Source organism: Periplaneta americana, chromosome 1 (genome assembly GCF_040183065.1).
Source record: "Periplaneta americana isolate PAMFEO1 chromosome 1, P.americana_PAMFEO1_priV1, whole genome shotgun sequence".
Classification (NCBI taxonomy): Eukaryota; Metazoa; Arthropoda; class Insecta; order Blattodea; family Blattidae; genus Periplaneta; species Periplaneta americana.
In genome coordinates, this window is record NC_091117.1 from 109,580,857 (window position 1) to 109,598,060 (window position 17,204).

General features: G+C 38.1%; 1 protein-coding gene across 4 annotated transcripts in view; it reads right to left on the minus strand.

The window, feature by feature from the left end:
- The window catches only part of LOC138699679 (uncharacterized), a 153,031-nt gene that overhangs the window by 50,581 nt on the left and 85,246 nt on the right, over positions 1-17,204 (minus strand). Inside the window, exon 1 of one of the 4 annotated variants that reach the window (XM_069825748.1) lies at positions 249-601. The exons of the other annotated variants lie outside the window; for them this stretch is intronic. The gene's annotated coding sequence lies outside the window, so the exon portion shown is untranslated. Of the gene's footprint in view, positions 1-248; positions 602-17,204 lie in introns of those variants that run through there. 4 annotated transcript variants of the gene reach the window in all.

Sequence of the window (17,204 nt, forward strand, 5' to 3'; positions counted from 1 at the left end):
ATCATTTTAAAGTAACACAGAGGGGTAGGTTAAACACCGTGCCAATCTTCCTCCCTAACAACTGTGCCAACTTGCCTCTGGTGTAGTTACTTGATTTGGGTTAAAATTACGAATTACGATGATCGAAATGAAATTAACACGAAACGGAGTCAATTAAATGTACTTTTCAACGATGTGTTTAAAGTTCACCTAATATTACATATTTACCCTGTAAAAAAATAATCACGAGACGGTGAAAATTTACTTACCTTGCTGCAAAAACAACTTCACGGCTTCCTTCTTCTACCGCTTGCCACAAAACTCTGACGCTTCCGTGGAGCATGCTTTATAATGCAGGGGTCATATTGCCTGCGTGATGCCGCAATCCATCGAAATAAAACTGGTGTGCCAACGTGGCTCTGTAGCCAACCTGCCTCCATCTTCCCTACATGGTCGACCGCTGTTCTCTTTGTAACTGTTAGCAACTGAGCTCGTTTCTACGAATTTATTATAAATGCGGTAAATGGTTAACCTAAATCAGGCCAGCACAAACGGCGCTCATTGAGAGCGACCGCTCCTTCGGAGTGGGAGAGCCGTCTAACAGCTCGCCGGAAAGGTACGTCGGAATGACGTAAGTCTGCTATAGGTAAGGGGATAGTCAATGCAACTATCTGCTGTAGTGTGTATTATCAGTAGCTATTTCACTTTGCCTATCTACGACTACATAAGGAGGAATCTACACAACAGCTGGCGTCAATACTCAGTGCCTTATCTGCCACAAAAGTTTGAAAGAAAGAGGAAAACATAATATAACGCGTCATTACTAATCCACACATACAGATACGATGGTTTTGGTCGTGAAGATCGCAGCAAAAAGGTTCAGGAGTTGAAAGTTGCATTATTACATGAGGTAGGGTACGTTAGAATTTATTAATCTTCAACAATTTAAATGTCTCTCTTCAGGGAAAAGGACAGCTCATTGTTGATATGTTCAATAAATTACGGATTTCAGTCGTAAACTTCGCTTTTCGTAAGTCAGTTTCGGGAAGGTAATATGGCTCACTTTCGAACGATAGGAACTGCTCGTGATGAAGCCATGTTAAACGATTATGTGCAAATATTAATTGAAATTCAAAATGAATGTAATTCTAGGTTCCAAGATCTTGTCTTAATTGGAAAGAAGTTTAAAGTTATCATATTAAATTCCTTCAACACCATTGAAACAGTCTCATACGATTTACAGGTTGGCCTGGTTGGCGCAGTTGGTATAGCGCTGGCCTTCTATGCACAAAGTTGCGGGTTCGATTCCGGGCCAGGTCGATGGCATTTAAGTGTGCTTAAATGTGACACGCTCATGTCAGTAGATTTACTGGCGTGTAAAAGAACTCCTGCGGAACAAATTTCCGGCACACCAGCGGCAGTTGCAAGCGTCGTTAAATAAAACATAACATTTAACGATTTACAGCTCAAACTTATTGATCTTCAATGTGACTACTAGCCTGGATGAGTTTTTACAAGACTAAACCTTAGCAATAATATCCAGGACTACACAGACTGGCTGTGAAAATAATTGCTATGTTTGACTCAACATTTATATTTGTGAGCAACTTTTTTCTATAGACCCTAATCAACTTTAACAAAGGCAAGCATCGAACATCTGTAACTGATGTTTCATTACGATCAGTGCTGTTCCTTTCAGCTGCCAACAGCATAAAACCCCGTTTTGATGTACTGATAAATAAGAATATAACAAAATGATATTGTATATTTAAGTAGGCATAGAATTTCTATTATTTCTGTAAAATAAATATTTCTTTATTAATAATAATATCCAAGATAGTTTTGTAAACACTGAACGGGAATTCATTTCATGAACACTCTTACTAGTACTTTCTTTTGTGTACATTTTGAACGAGATCATTCCTTCTTCCAGTCCATCCTTATACAGAGCGCAGCCAATATCTACATTCCGCTCTCGAGCTGTGAGCCGGCTCGGAGAGCGCAAGCCTTGATCTAGATGGTGAATCAATGTTGAAGTAACTTCATATTTTTTCGAGCCATTATGCAGAACTGTTAAATACCTCCATCCCAGCTGCAATCTTTCGTTTTTGTTCCAAGTGCTTTGTGTGGAATGTGGCATTGTATGGGGCAGAAACACGGGCATTACGACGATGTAAAATGGACAGACAGAATAGAAATAAAGCTGTGTTTGAAAGAATGGGTGAAGAAAGAATGATGCTGAAACTGATCAGGAAGAGAAAAAGGAATTGGTTGAGTCACTGGATGAGAAGAAACTGCCTACTGAGGGATGCACTGGAAGGAATGGTGAATGGGAGAAGAGTTCGGGGCAGAAGAAGATATCAGATGATACAAGATATGGATCATATGCGGAGACTAAGAAGAAGGCAGAAAATAGGAAAGATTAAAGAAAGTTCGATTTGCAGTGAAAGATCTGCCATGAACACTTGAATGAATGAATGAATGAATGAATGAATGAATGAATGAGTATTCAATAAATAATACTAGATAATTTAATGGCACGCATTTAACTTTTTGGTCTAGAAACCTAAACTATCGACTTGGTATTTACACTGGTCAAAAAAGTTAAGCATAATTAGGCATATAACGGTTTTTATTAATTAAAATAAAATAGATAAATTATAATTGGGTTTCTTGGTTCCACAGAATAAACTTAAAAGTAGGAATACACTATTTGTTAACAATGGACTCAATATGAAATGAAAAAGTTGCATTGTTTGGAAACAACGGAAAAGATAAGGGAAGTTGAAATTCGTATATCATCAAAGAAAAGGAAATGGTGCTTTCAGTACCCTGTTTAATAACGTGTTGGTCCTCCACGAACCCTGAGGCACTCTTGTATGCGACGGGGCATACTCAGTACCAACGCATCTAAGCTCTCCTGAGGCAAATTGTCCCATTCTTCCAAGGCAGCATTCCTGAGTTCTTGAATCGTTAATGGGTGATGTGGACGATTGGAAATGGCTCTCCTGAGAAAGCTCCATGCATGCTCTATGCAGTTCATATCCGGTGAGCATGCTGGCCAATCCATTCTTCGGATCCCATATTCTACCAGATACCGCTGCACACTATGAGCACGATGAGGCCGAGCATTATCGTCCTGTAGATTGAACCCTTCTCCTACAGTCTCTGCAAAACCACTTACTATGGGTTGGAGGATGTTCTTATACACGGCAGCAGTCATGTTTCCCTCTATTGAAACCAGTGGTGTGCGGCGGCCAAACATGACACCTGCCCAAAACAAGATTGAACCATCAAACTGTTGGTGACGTTCCACGGTCATTGAGGGATGATTTCGTTCCCCTGTTCGTCTCCATACGCGAATAGAGTCGTTGTCAGGGTGTAGGCCCATTCTCACTTCGTCTGAGAATAAAGTTCTGGTCCATTGGTCTCGTGTCCAATTCTCATGTGCTCTAGCCCATCTTGCATGAGCACCCCTGTGATGTGGACGGAGTGCTGGAGTCTTGAGTGGTCTTCGAGCATACAACCCTATGTCATGAAGTCTATTGCGCACAGTTTGGCTACTTACAACAATATCAGTGGCTTCGCGCAGGTCATGGCGCAGAGTTGTAGCTGAGGCTATAGGGTTCCTACGTGCAGATAACCTTACATACCGGTCCTGACCTGGTGTTGTTTTGCGTGGACGGCCCTCGCGATGTCGATCTGCTATTGACTGGGTTTCCTGGAACTTTCTCCACAGTCTGGAGACAATATTCTGATTCACATGAAGGATGTTAGCAACATCAACTTGTCTCATGTTTTGTTCCATCAAAGTGATAATTTTGATGCGGTCTGCCATTGTAAGGGTGTTCCAAGCCATTGTACTGCACTATGAAGCACTATGAAGCAAAACGATACTGATTGAACTTTGCTCGAATTACAGACTTTGTTTACTGCACTATGAAGCACTATGAAGCAAAACGACACTGATTGAACTTTGCTCGAATTACAGGCTTTGTTTACTAGCCGTGATTTGGACGTTACCTAGTGATGCAGAATAAAACAAATGAAAGAGTTTGAATTGGTAAACATAATACGTGCCACATAAAATCAAAAGAAACATAAATATCAGGTATTATTTGGTAAACTGGAAATACGCTTAACTTTTTTTTTTGACCAGTGTATATAAAACATATTTGCCGTACGTTCCAAATGACAAATGTCATACTTTTCTTTAACTGTTAAATGACTAGGTTAAATTACAATAAAAAAAACATTTAGATCGTTTTAGGCTCTGAAAATCCATCCGAGAATGTTTTCTACTCGTATCATAATATTGTAGATAATCAGTTTTTCAAAATACAACGTTCTAGAGATATTTGATCTACTTAGACCGTTTCATTTGACACTTCTTCTGTATGGAGAAAGTCGTTGCAGACAATTAATTTCAATTAATTAATCGTTTTTGTTATTGGTTTTAACATCCCAATTTAATTTTTGAGTAAGAATTATATTTCAGTTACATCGTTGTCGGACGAATTGATTTGTAAATATAGCCCAAAGCAACAACTACTCAATATTTTAAGAAAAAAAATCAGTAGAAGTACTGCGCTAAAAATAGGAATGGTTCCTAACATGGAGAGATTAATTATCTCCTCAGGAAATATTGCCATCATACATTTAATCAATTCAATCTCTGCGCCATTTTATGTCAATGTAGTTTTTTGTTTAGAATTAGAAGCATCTACAGAGACGTTTTACACCTCTGCAAGAATAACTAGCCTATCTTTTCATGCTGAAGTGAGATAATTTAATTGTTTGAATATTACTATCAGCTGGTGTTTATTTTATCTTTTCGATAATGGTATTCCTGTCATTAAACTTCCATATATGGTATAAACGTGAAGCTTCGAAGGCTTTACGGTAATTTACATCCCTGATCACATATAACAGATTAATCAGTCTAATGCACTTTCAAGACAACTTTTATAAATTTCACTATGCTGCCACCTAGCGACTTCAAAAGAAGTCACTTTATAACTCTGATGGAATTGCATGGAGTATAGCTTACAGCAGTAATTGTGCGGTAGTCACAAAAATAAAACTCAGTTTCGACAGTGGAGATTCTAGTGGTTGTTTTCTTTTATATGTATTATTAAACCAATGCTCCAGACTATTGGAACTCAGCCATTAGTCTTCTAGCCTCCCAATATATTTGTCCATTTGTCCCGTTCCAGAATTTGTGAAGTGCAGTACATTTCCTAAGATGGTCACAGTTCATGATGCCATTTCTTCTGCACAGCATACAGTTCAATAATTCCAGAATGTAGAAGCCAAGCAGTCGTGTCCTGTAGTTAGGCGGAATGCTATTACAGCTTCACTTCGGGAAGTTTCCGGAATGATGTCTTTTTCCGTTAACAATTTCGCCCGCATCTTCCCTTAGCTAATTTCTCTCAGTTTGTCTCATCTTTCCTTTCTAAAACTGGAAATGATTATTGATTTTGCTGAAAAAAAAAACAGTTGTTTCCTGTGCAGGGTCAACTATTTTTGTGCCTTTTTCGCCAGAAGATCAGCCGTCTTATTTCCTTTGATACCAACATGAGAAGGAATCCATTGGAGTGTGATTACTTTGCCTGCTTCTTGTAATCTCTTCATCAATGTTTTGATTTCCGAAACTTAGGATGTCGGTAATATATCTTGAACTTGATATGGTTTGGATAGTAGAGGTGGAGTCACAAAATAGAACCACTTTGTGGAATGAATTTAATCTAACACAAAGTTGGGACAGGGCAATGCGTATTGCTTCTAGTTCTCCATCAAAATTAGTTTTTAATCTCTCTGGAGAAGCGTAGAAATTGAAGTGTGTGCTGCACACTTCAACGCCTACACAACATCCTTCTTCCGTCAGTGAACCATCGATGTAAATGTGTAGGTATTCATCCTCAGGATACATATATTACCATTTTATAACATGGGAATGGCCTCTTATATGCAAAATAATAATAATAATAATAATAATAATAATAATAATAATAATAATAATAATAATAATAATAATAATAATAATAATAATAAGAGCATCAGATTCACCTCTCTAACACTTAATACGAAGATCCACAAGAAAACATGCCCAACACAGATATTTGTTTGTGGATGATTCTTCATACATGAGGAAATTCAATCAATACATGGAACTTGCTTCATGAATCAGAAGCGTCGCCACAGCAATGTGCACGTGTCGTGTGGCCTACAGGCAGTTGTAACACGCACACCAAGTCCTGAAACGAACGAGACGGGGTCGATGCAGGAAATTTAAACACTATAATAAAAGTCGTCGGGGACAGTCCCGAAAAGAGTGGTGGGCGAGGCCTTATCAGAAATATATAGGCCTAAATATTCTATATTTCATTTAAATAAGTAAATAATGTTATTTCTGATTTCTTCTTTCCTAACATTGAACCACGACAGATGTTGCCCGAAGAAGTTTACAGTAGGCCTACTTGCTAGCGAGTCAAGGGAGTCCAAAATGGCCGACTCCGAGTTTTTCGGTAGTCTATGCTGCTGGCTTTAACCAGTGCTGTGGTTGAAAAAAAAAAAAGAACTTACTGGAACTCGGCTATTTCAGAAGCTCCTAAATTGCTTCATCAGTCGTTTCCTATATTATTTATACTATGTTCCGGCCCAACTACAGCACTGACTGTAAGTTAGGTATTTAGATTCATTTTTATTGGCGAGGTTCAGTGTTTAGTACACTACCATTATCCATGGACACCGCATTTGCATAACGAGTTGAGATTTATAATATCCAAGTAAGAAAATTATACATTTTTATGTCCGTATTACAAGAAGCATAGAGAATGATGCTAAAATAATCTATTTCGAGATTTTTATGAAAGTACAAGTTTAATTTTGAGATTTTTTATGAAAGCACCCGTTTAATTTCGAGATTTTCATGAAAGCACACGTTTAATTTCGAGGTTTTCATGAAAGCACACGTTTCATTTCGAGATTTTCATCAAAGCATACGTTTTCAGCACAGGGTAGGGGGGCTAATTACCGGAAAGGTCCTATTTCCGGACACTCGTAACGTTTTGTCATGCTGTGATTACAGAGAATCCTTTACGCATTCGTTTGGCTAGTCCATAGAAAGCAGTAACATTCTAAGGGTGATTGCGACACATGGCTGTGAGATTGTGTGTGAAATTCGTGTTTCAGATAGCGGAAAGTGAGCAAATGTTAGTAGAGTATCTTTATAGGGTACAGAGGGGTAAATCAGATAGCAGGGCTATATGGATAATGTTAAGGTTTTTCGCATGCTCTGTGTCTACCGACGACGCCATATTGTCGTTCTTAGCTTCACAGTGAATGAAATAGTTTTGTTAACATTTGTGGTTACTTTGGTTAGAATTCTCCTATCCTGAGACAAGCAACACGAATTATTCTAACGGACAGTAAGTAACAAATATCTCTAGTATATGCAGCATGTAATATTGTTGTCAGTGAACGTAAGTTTTATTTGTCTTCAGATACTAAATATCATATCGCTTTTATCTGTGATAGTGTCCATGGTATGTAACATTCCATCAGATTGGATGGTGACGCTATCCCTTGCATTGTCCAGTAAGTAGGTTCTCTTTGGTTATAGATAACCTGCGGGGCTATTTGGATACATTTTTGTGGGGCTATACGGATAATAGATATATTTTTTTCTCGTGCATAATTACTAAAAGTTACTTTCCATTAACGTATGAATATTTGTGACATTTCTCCAGCATTTCTAGGAACATTGTGCACCAGGAAAAGTTCTTCTGATTGTAGATGGTCATTCATCCCATGCAGCACTTTTTGCTCTTAAATATTGCCAGAACAACAGACATACTATAGACATCAAAGCAATGTTCTCCGACATCTTAAAATAAATCAAAGAGCTCAAAGAACAGAACGACAACTTTAGAGAGGAAACTAAACAAAACATATCAGACCTACGTAATGAAATACACAACATGGACAAAAAAGTAGAAAATAAATACAACATATTGGAAGATAAAATAACCAACAATGACAACGCCACGAAAGAATCAGTTAAACGGTTAGAGAATCAAATAAAGTCACTAGAAGAAGCAGAAGAACGCAGACAACGCCGGGAAAGAAGAAACAATATAATCATAAAGAGCAAGGACCTCAATGGAGACCCACCCAGCGAAATCAACACTAAAGTAAAGAACATTCTACAAAAAATGGACTACACAGGTGAATACAAGAAAGCAACATATATAGGCAAAGACCGCTTGAACAACGGAATAGTGAGGGTAGAACTTGGGAAAATGGAAGACAAAATTAACATCCTGAAAAAGAAAATCAACCTAAAAGGGGATGACTGCTATGTCGACTCAGACCTACGAGACAAGAAAGAGAAATACAGCAAAAAATCAGAACGAGAGCGAGAGAAGAAAGAGAGAGAGGCAACACTATAAAAGTGGGCTACCAAAAACTACTCATAAATGACAAATGGTTAAACTGGCAGGATATAACTCAGCAGCAAACCAAATAAAAGAAGGAAAGAAACCAACCAATAACCCAAAGACAAACCGAGGCCAAGAAACTATTATAGCAACACTTAATGTGAGGACACTGAGGACAGAGGAGAGGGAAGAAGAACTGGACAACGCCATAGAACAAATAGAATACGACATACTAGGATTAAGTGAAATAAGGAAAACAGGCGAGGCCATCATAGAAAAAGAAAATGGAGACCTCTTCTATTACAAGGGAACGACCCCAGGCCAAAAAGGCCTAATAAGAAAAGACTCAAAACATATGGTACACGAGATAATAGGTGTATCGGAAAGGATAGCAGTGTTAAAACTAACCACAAGAAACCACAAGACAACAGTTATACAAGCATATGCACCGACCGCGGAAAGCAGCGAGGAAGAACTGGAGGACTTTTACGACAAACTAGGAAATACCCTAGACCTACACAGATCGACAAGGAACATAATAATCGGAGACTTTAACAGCAAGATTGGAACAAGGAAGCACATAGAAGAAGAGGCAGTAGGAAATTATGGCTTCGGAGTTAGAAACGGAAGAGGAGATAGGCTTCTCCAATTTGCCCAAGAAAACAAACTGCAAATTGCGAACACCTTCTTCAAGAAACCAACACACATGAAGTGGACGTGGCGATCTCCAGATGGCAAGACCAAAAACGAAATAGACTACGTCCTCTGCGACACACTGGATGAAGTAAGAGATATTCAAGTCATACAAAACTTGAAATTTAGCACAAATCACAGAATGGTGCGGGCAAAAATAAGGTTGAGCCGCAAAAGGAGGGATTATGCGAAATCGCACAGGCCCAAACTAGAAATCCTAAACAAGGACCAACTACACACTGAACTAAAGGAACAAATATCAAAAGCAATTGTCACATCGGAACTAACAGTACAAGAGCAATACAAGGCACTAGAACAAGCCATACAACGGGCGAGCGAAACGACTATAAAAAACACAGCGACAACTACAAAGAAGAACAAATTAAGCGCAGACACCATCGAACTAATCGAAAGAAGAGCAAAACTACAAGCTTCCAGAGACCACTCAGAACGCAAAAGAACCGAATACGCGGAATTAGACAAACTGACAAAGAGAAGAATCAGAACAGACATTAGAGCCTACCGCTCACTCACAACGAAACAAATCCTGGAAACTTCCGGTTCAGTTAAGAAAGTAAGGAGAAGCATGCAAAGAGGGAAGCAATGGATACTCGAAGCGAAGAGTCCTACAGGAAAAAACGTAACAGCAAGGAGGGACATAAATAAAACAGCTACCGACTTCTACAAAAACTTATACAAGTCCTCCCTCCAAGATGACGACCCGTATCAAACTACACACAAGTCATCAAACACACAGATCACCCCACCAATCCTGCAAAGCGAGGTCAGAGCCGCAATAAACGAGATGAAAAACGGAAAAACCCCAGGCGAAGACGGAATTTATAACGAGCTCATTGAACTAGAAACAGAACAACTAACACCCATCATATGTACCATATTCAACAGAATCATAGAAAAGGAGACAATCCCGGAACAATGGAAGACAAACACAATTATCCTCCTACACAAAAAAGGCTCGAGGGAAGACATAGGCAACTATAGACCTTTAAGCTTGATGTCAAACTTATACAAACTGTTTTCAAAGATAATAACAAAACGGATAACAAAAACCCTGGACGAAAGTCAACCTCCCGAGCAAGCAGGATTCCGCACAATTTTCAGCACGACAGATCATCTGCAAACTATAAACCAGCTGATAGAGAAGTCAGAGGAATTTAACTTACCTTTGTACCTAGGCTTTGTAGACTACAGCAAAGCTTTTGACTCAATCGAACACAGAAGCATTCTGCAGGCCTTGTCGACACAGGGAGTGGAAGGCAAATACATTCGTCTATTGAGCAATATTTATAGACAAAACTTTGCTAAGGTAAGAACAGAAAAAGAAGGTCAATCATTTCGTCTAGAACGTGGAGTACGACAAGGTGACCCAATCTCTCCCAAACTCTTTACAAGCGTTTTGGAAAATGTATTCAGAAAAATGAACTGGAACAAGCAACAGGGAATAAACATAAACGGAAGACACCTAACAGACCTAAGATTCGCGGACGACGTAGTCCTGTTCGCAAAAACACCAGAAGAACTACAGTCAATGCTCCAACAACTCTGTACACAAAGCAAAACCGCAGGTCTATCAATGAACATGACAAAAACACAGCTGATGACAAACAGACAAGAAATCCCCATCTCAATTGACGGAACAACGCTACCATATGCAACGGAACACACATACCTAGGCCAACTAATTTCCTTTAAAGACAAGACTGGAAAAGAAATAAGAAGAATATCCTTAGCTTGGAAATCCTTCTGGTCCCTCCAGTTCATACTTCTGGACAAGTCAATCAGCAGAAGACTCAAATTCGAAGTACTACAAACCTGCGTCTACCCAACACTACTTTATGGATGCCAAAATGGTCGACAACAAACAGACAGATGAATGCGCTAGAAATATGCCAAAGGAAAATGGAACGAAAGATATTGGGAATAACTATGAGAGACAGAATTTCCAATGATTCGCTGTCCCAAATGGCATCAACAACAAACGTCACATAAAGAGCGAACAAATTGAAGTGGAAGTGGGGAGGCCACATCGCGCGGATGAAAGACGAAAGATGGACATACAGAGCCACCATGTGGGACCCGCGCACAGGAGACCGGCACAGAGGCAGACCAAGGAAGAGGTGGGCAGACTTCTACACAACACAAGCAGGCCAGCAATGGTCCAGAATAGCAAGAAGCAGGGGAACATGGAGAACAATTGGAAGTCGACTACAAACGAAGACAGTGCCAGCCACAAACAACATCCCAAGTTGACTCAGTGATAGTGCATTCAATATAATAAAAGTGTTAGTGAAATCAAATTAATCAAAGTGACAGCGAAATCAACTCCAACCAGACAAAGAAACACTAGACACAACCTAACGCGGAGTAGCTCACCGCGTTAGTGAAACAGAGCTACCCTCTAGCAGGAGGCCTTTGCCCTTCAAGGGACACATTAGGCTATTATTATTATTATTATTATTATTATTATTATTATTATAATGACATGGAAATCCTTTGTCTTCCCTCACACACAACGCATATTTTTTCAGCCCCTCGATCGTTGTATTTTCAAGACACTCAAAGCTAATTATTATTGTGAAGCAACATCACGGCTACACAGGAATCCACGATCTAATATAACTAAGATCCAATTCTATTCATTGTTTATTGAAGGTTGGAAGGCAACTGCATCTGACAATAAATGGGGTTTCCTGTACAGGAATTTTCCCCTTTAGATCTCAAGCAATCCAGGTCTTTCATTTTGCAATTTCTGAGACATATAGGCCTTCCACTACTGCCACTACTGAAGACATGCAAAACGAAGAAATAGTTCAACCTGAAGAACAGTCTAGTACTGCGCAGCCTCCTGTGCGAATCGCTTCTGAAAATCTTAGAGAGGTTCTTCCTAGTCCTCAAAAGAAAAGAACACAAAAATCTTCTCGAACTAAACAAACAACCTGTCACAGCACATCATCTGAGGATGTAGCAGCTGTTAAGGCAAAGAAAGAGGTCCAATTAAAGGGCAAACAAACTCGACTTCAATTCAGTGATAGACCTTAGGAGAATGTCAAAGAAAATGGAAGAAAAAATAAAAAAGCTAAAAAGGCAGGTGAAGAGAATAATGACTATAAATGTGTGTTTTGCATGATCAGTTACTACTTCAAGTCATCAACTCTGAAAGGTGAACGGATTCGCTCCCAGAAATGTAAGGTATGGTTTCATGAGAAGTCCGTGTGAGCACAAGGAAGAAAACAGTTCATTTGTGGTAAATTCTTATAAAATAACCATGTCATTAATAAATTAGTTTCAGTGCATAAAAATACCAACATTACATAGCTTTTTCATTGCTATCCATATTACCCCGCAGCAGTATCCAATTAGCCCCTCTCAATTTCATCATTTCCAATTTGTCGGGTAATTCGGATAGCTTAAGTTCAGTGTCAATAGTAATGTCTCTTTTGTGAAATTAATTCCACAGTACGACAAAATAATGTACTATTTGTATGTCTACTTGTTTTCTCTGTAGAAGATCAAGTTTTTTCTTAATTTAAAAATTTTTGTTAACCTATCCGAATTACCCCTCTATACCCTACATATTTCGTCGTGTTGTAATATTGTAGTTGATTCTCTGTAAATAAGATACAATTTTTTTCAAAAGGCTTATTATGCTTTCATTCCAAAGAATAGGGCTTTGGCCATTGTTATGTGATGAAAATTTCTTATTTAAAGTTCGGGATACTTTTGCTTGAGAATTTTGGGTATTTAGTGCAATGTTCCTAATTTCCAGGCACATAAATGTTCCTAATTCCGGATAGAAATATTCCAATAAGTAATTTATTTTTATGATATTTGTATGTTATTTGAAGAATAAATTTTCGAAGACAAATTATCAAACTACTTCTGAATAAAATGGACCATTTCATTGATGTTACCGACGCCAAAACTTTTTTATGAGAGGCTGGAAAATATGGAATGAGGTTGATATAAAAGAAGCAATGAAAAAATATCAGAAATATTTATCTAAAATATTAACAACAGAAAAGAATGCTCTGTCCAAGTTAATTATTCATGAACATGTTTTGGATGTCGTCAGTTCTTGCACAAACTATTGACTTTCATTCAAGAAAGAAATTTGGCCTGGCTTTCTATTGAATAATTTTCGGAAGGGATTTCCTTGAACGCCAACAAATGTTACAAACTGGTCTTCGAATATGCAGAGATCTCTGAATATGAAAACAAATTCAACAATAAAGCAAGATATGCAGGTAGTAAATTTATAAGAGGATTTCTGAAAAGAACCGAAAACCTTCCTATTAAGATTTCTGGCTTTTTCTATATAGAGGGAAGTGTTTGTCAGAATTTTATACTTACTTGCACAGGTACATGAGGTGAACAATACATTCAATACATCTGAAAAGATTTACAATGTCGAAGAGTCGGATCTAAACAGCTAAACGTCCACACCTATGGAGTAACGGTCAGCGCGTCTGGCCGCGAAACCAGGTGGCCCGGGTTCGAATCCCGGTCGGGGCAAGTTACCTGGTTGAGGTTTTTTTTCCGGGGTTTTCCCTCAACTTTCGGTGCTGGACCCCGGACTCATTTCACCGGCATTATCACCTTCATATCATTCAGACGCTAAATAACCTAGATGTTGATACAGCGTCGTAAAATAACCCAATAAAGTAAGCAACAGCTAAACACAAGACGGTCAAAGACCATAGTGAACGCGGTGCCAGAGAATGATTGCAATTGAACACGTTATTTGAGAAACCCCTCATGTCCAAAATCATAAAATTTTCAGGAGAGATAAAAAACTAAATATTTCCCAAATGAAAATAATTTTATGGAAATATATATTTTTCCCTTAATTTTACGTTGTAACTACATGTTTCAAGTTCAAAATTGAGGTTTTAACACATGTCAGTTCCTCAGGAAAATTATTTAAATATTTGGGACATGAGGGCTTTCTCAAATAAAAGATTAAATGTGGGAAATTATGTCATTATTAATGAAGCAGAATGCGATAGACACTATTGTATTGTTGTAAAGTATTAATACAAGTATTATATAGGGTGTGGCAGTGGGATATGACGGTTTTTATAGCCCTGTTGTGGGATACTCAGGACGAATTGAAAGGAAAAACATATACTGAAGTAATCTAGTACAATGAAATTTATTAATGTTCGATTAATTTTAAAAAATTACATTTCGAAGTAGCCTCCACGGCAACGAATACATTCTTGTAATCTGCAATGAAAGTTCTGCATAACTCGCCCCAACAAAACGGATTCGGTGGCACTAATTTCGTTCTTTATGTTTTGTTTCAGCTGTATAATGGTGCGAGGCTTGTTGCGATACACCCTACTTTTGAGATAACCCTATAGGAAGTAATCAGCTGCAGTCAGGTCTGGAGATCTTGGCGGCCAGGCAATGTCTTCAAATCGTGACATTATTCGTCCTGGAAACATATTTTGCAGTCAGTTCATTGAACCATGAGCAGTGTGCACTGATTACTTCCTACGGTGTTATCTCAAAAGTAGGGTGTATCGCAACAAGCCTCGCACCATCATACAACTGAAGCAAAACATAAGGAACGAAATTAGTGCTACCGAACCTGTTTTTGGGGCGAGTTGTGCAGAACTTTCATAGCAGATTGTAGGAATGTATTCGTTGCAGTGGAGGCTACTTATGGAATGTATATCAAATCATACTAATGCTACCAACATATAAATATACAACTTTTTAACATTATTTACTTAGGCCTACTTATGGCTTTTAAAGAACCCGGAGGTTCATTGTTGCCCTTATATAAGCCCGCCATCAGCCCATATCCTGAGCAAGATTATTCCAGTGTCTACAATCATATCCCATCTCCCTCAAATCCATTTTAATCTTATCCTCCCGTCTACATCTCGGCCTCCCTAAAGGTCTTTTTCCCTCCGGTCTCCCAACTAACACTCTATATGCAATTCTAGATTCATCCATACTGCTACATACCCTGCCCATCTCAAACGTCTGGATTTAATGTTTCGAATTATGTTAAGTGAAGAATACAATGCGTGCAGTTCTGCGTTATGTAACTTACTCCATTTTCCTGTAACTTCATCCCTCTCAACCCCAGATATTTTCCTAAGCACCTTATTCTCAAACATCTTTAACCTCTGTTTCTCTCTCAAAGTGACAGTCTAAGTTTCACAGCCATAAAGAACAACCGGTAATGTGTCTGTGTGTGTTATAAATACTAACTTTCAGGTTTTTTGAAAGCAGACTGGATGATAAAAGATTCTCAACCGAATAACAGACATTTCCCGTATTTATTCTGTGTTTAATTTCCTCCCGAGACTTTTTAACATTACCAACATATAAATATTAAACATTTTCAAAGCTATTCCAAAATCATAGAAAGTGATGTAATTGAGAAAACCCTCATGTCCTGTACTTGAGGGGTTTCTCAAATATATGCATTTTTCAACAAGCTCTGTATGCTACAAGAATGACTAAACTTGAGGGGTTTCTTCATAAAACGATGTATCGACCCCTAAAGATATTATATGATGCGTATCTCAATTTTGAAAAAAAAAATGGACATGAGGGGTTTCTCAAATAACCTGTTCAATTAGCAACAAGTAAAGAGGAAAAACGCAAGTGGTCTGTCCCAAACAAGTGTAGAACTATCCCTTAGGATATTATTGCCTTCCGCAGACGGTCATCACAGAAAACACAGTCCCGTGAACGGAAGATATTCCTCCATTGCCCATGCCGTGGAATCGGAATCGAACCACGAATTTTTGGATTGGAAAGAGCACACGTTATCCACCTAGTCACAACAGCGGGCTATCTACCTACATTCTACCTTTTATAATTTACAAAACAATCAGGACGAAGAGGAATTTGGTGGATTGGCATTTACAATGACGAAGACTGGTTACAAAAAGTAAATGTGTTAGTTCCCTTGGAAAAGAGCAGATTTCCTGCAGAAAATGTCAATTAAAAAGTCATGGAATGCAGTGATATGAAATGTAAGAATCATTTTATCGTACACTACAACAGAGATTAATAATTTAAGGACTTTAAAACATACTATCCGGAAATAGGACACGTGTGAAAAAATTATGTCCAGGAATAGGTGCACATGTTCCTATTCTCGGACATTTGCAAGACAAATTTTAACACAAAATAAAATATAGTATTTTAAACAATATTATAATTAAAATAGTTATGACATCAGTCACAAGGCTTTTAAATTAAGGTAATAGGTTTCATTTACCTGAAACAGTTATTCAGGGCTCATAATAAGTGGAATTCTCTGAACTGTCCGGAAATAGGCCCCCCTATCCTACTGACAAAGTATCATATATGTCTATGAACGGAATTATATCCACCACCTAACATGGTAACCGTACGACCATCGCGGACGACGTGATGTAGGGCCAATCCATTTATTTCTAGTTTTAAATGTTTGTTATTTTACGGTGCCTGATATCCAGAGTATTTACTGAAATAGCATCGTTAGTACTTCTTGGCGCATATCACTGCAACTAAAACGAATTAAACTACAATGTAAATATCAGAGCAACGTAATAATATTTGCAGGAGATACTGCATCTGTTGTCATCTCTAATCGTAGAGCTATGTCAGAGCCTTCTTGAGTTACAAGGCGGAGCATGGGTAAATTTGGCAACGCTGAGTGGAGTCGGGAGATTCTAAAGTGATATTGATGTAATTGTGCTTGCTCATTGCCTTCGTAGTACGTAACGTGTATTTTTTCAATATTACTTTATGCACAAAGGTAAGATCAAGATCCAGAGTAGTGATGCAAATTATTACGGGTTCGAAGATAGTGTTTTATTGCAATCAATTAGCTATACTTCAGGATACGGCGTAAGTAGACTACTTACATACAAAGACTGCCACTTAAAATTATTACAAAAAAGTTTTTAATTGATAGTACAAAGGTAAATAGATAGATAGATAGATAGATAGATAGATAGATAGATAGATAGATAGATAGATAGATAGATAGATAGATAGATAGATAGATAGATAGATAGATAGATAGATAGATAGATAGATAGATAGATAGATAGATAG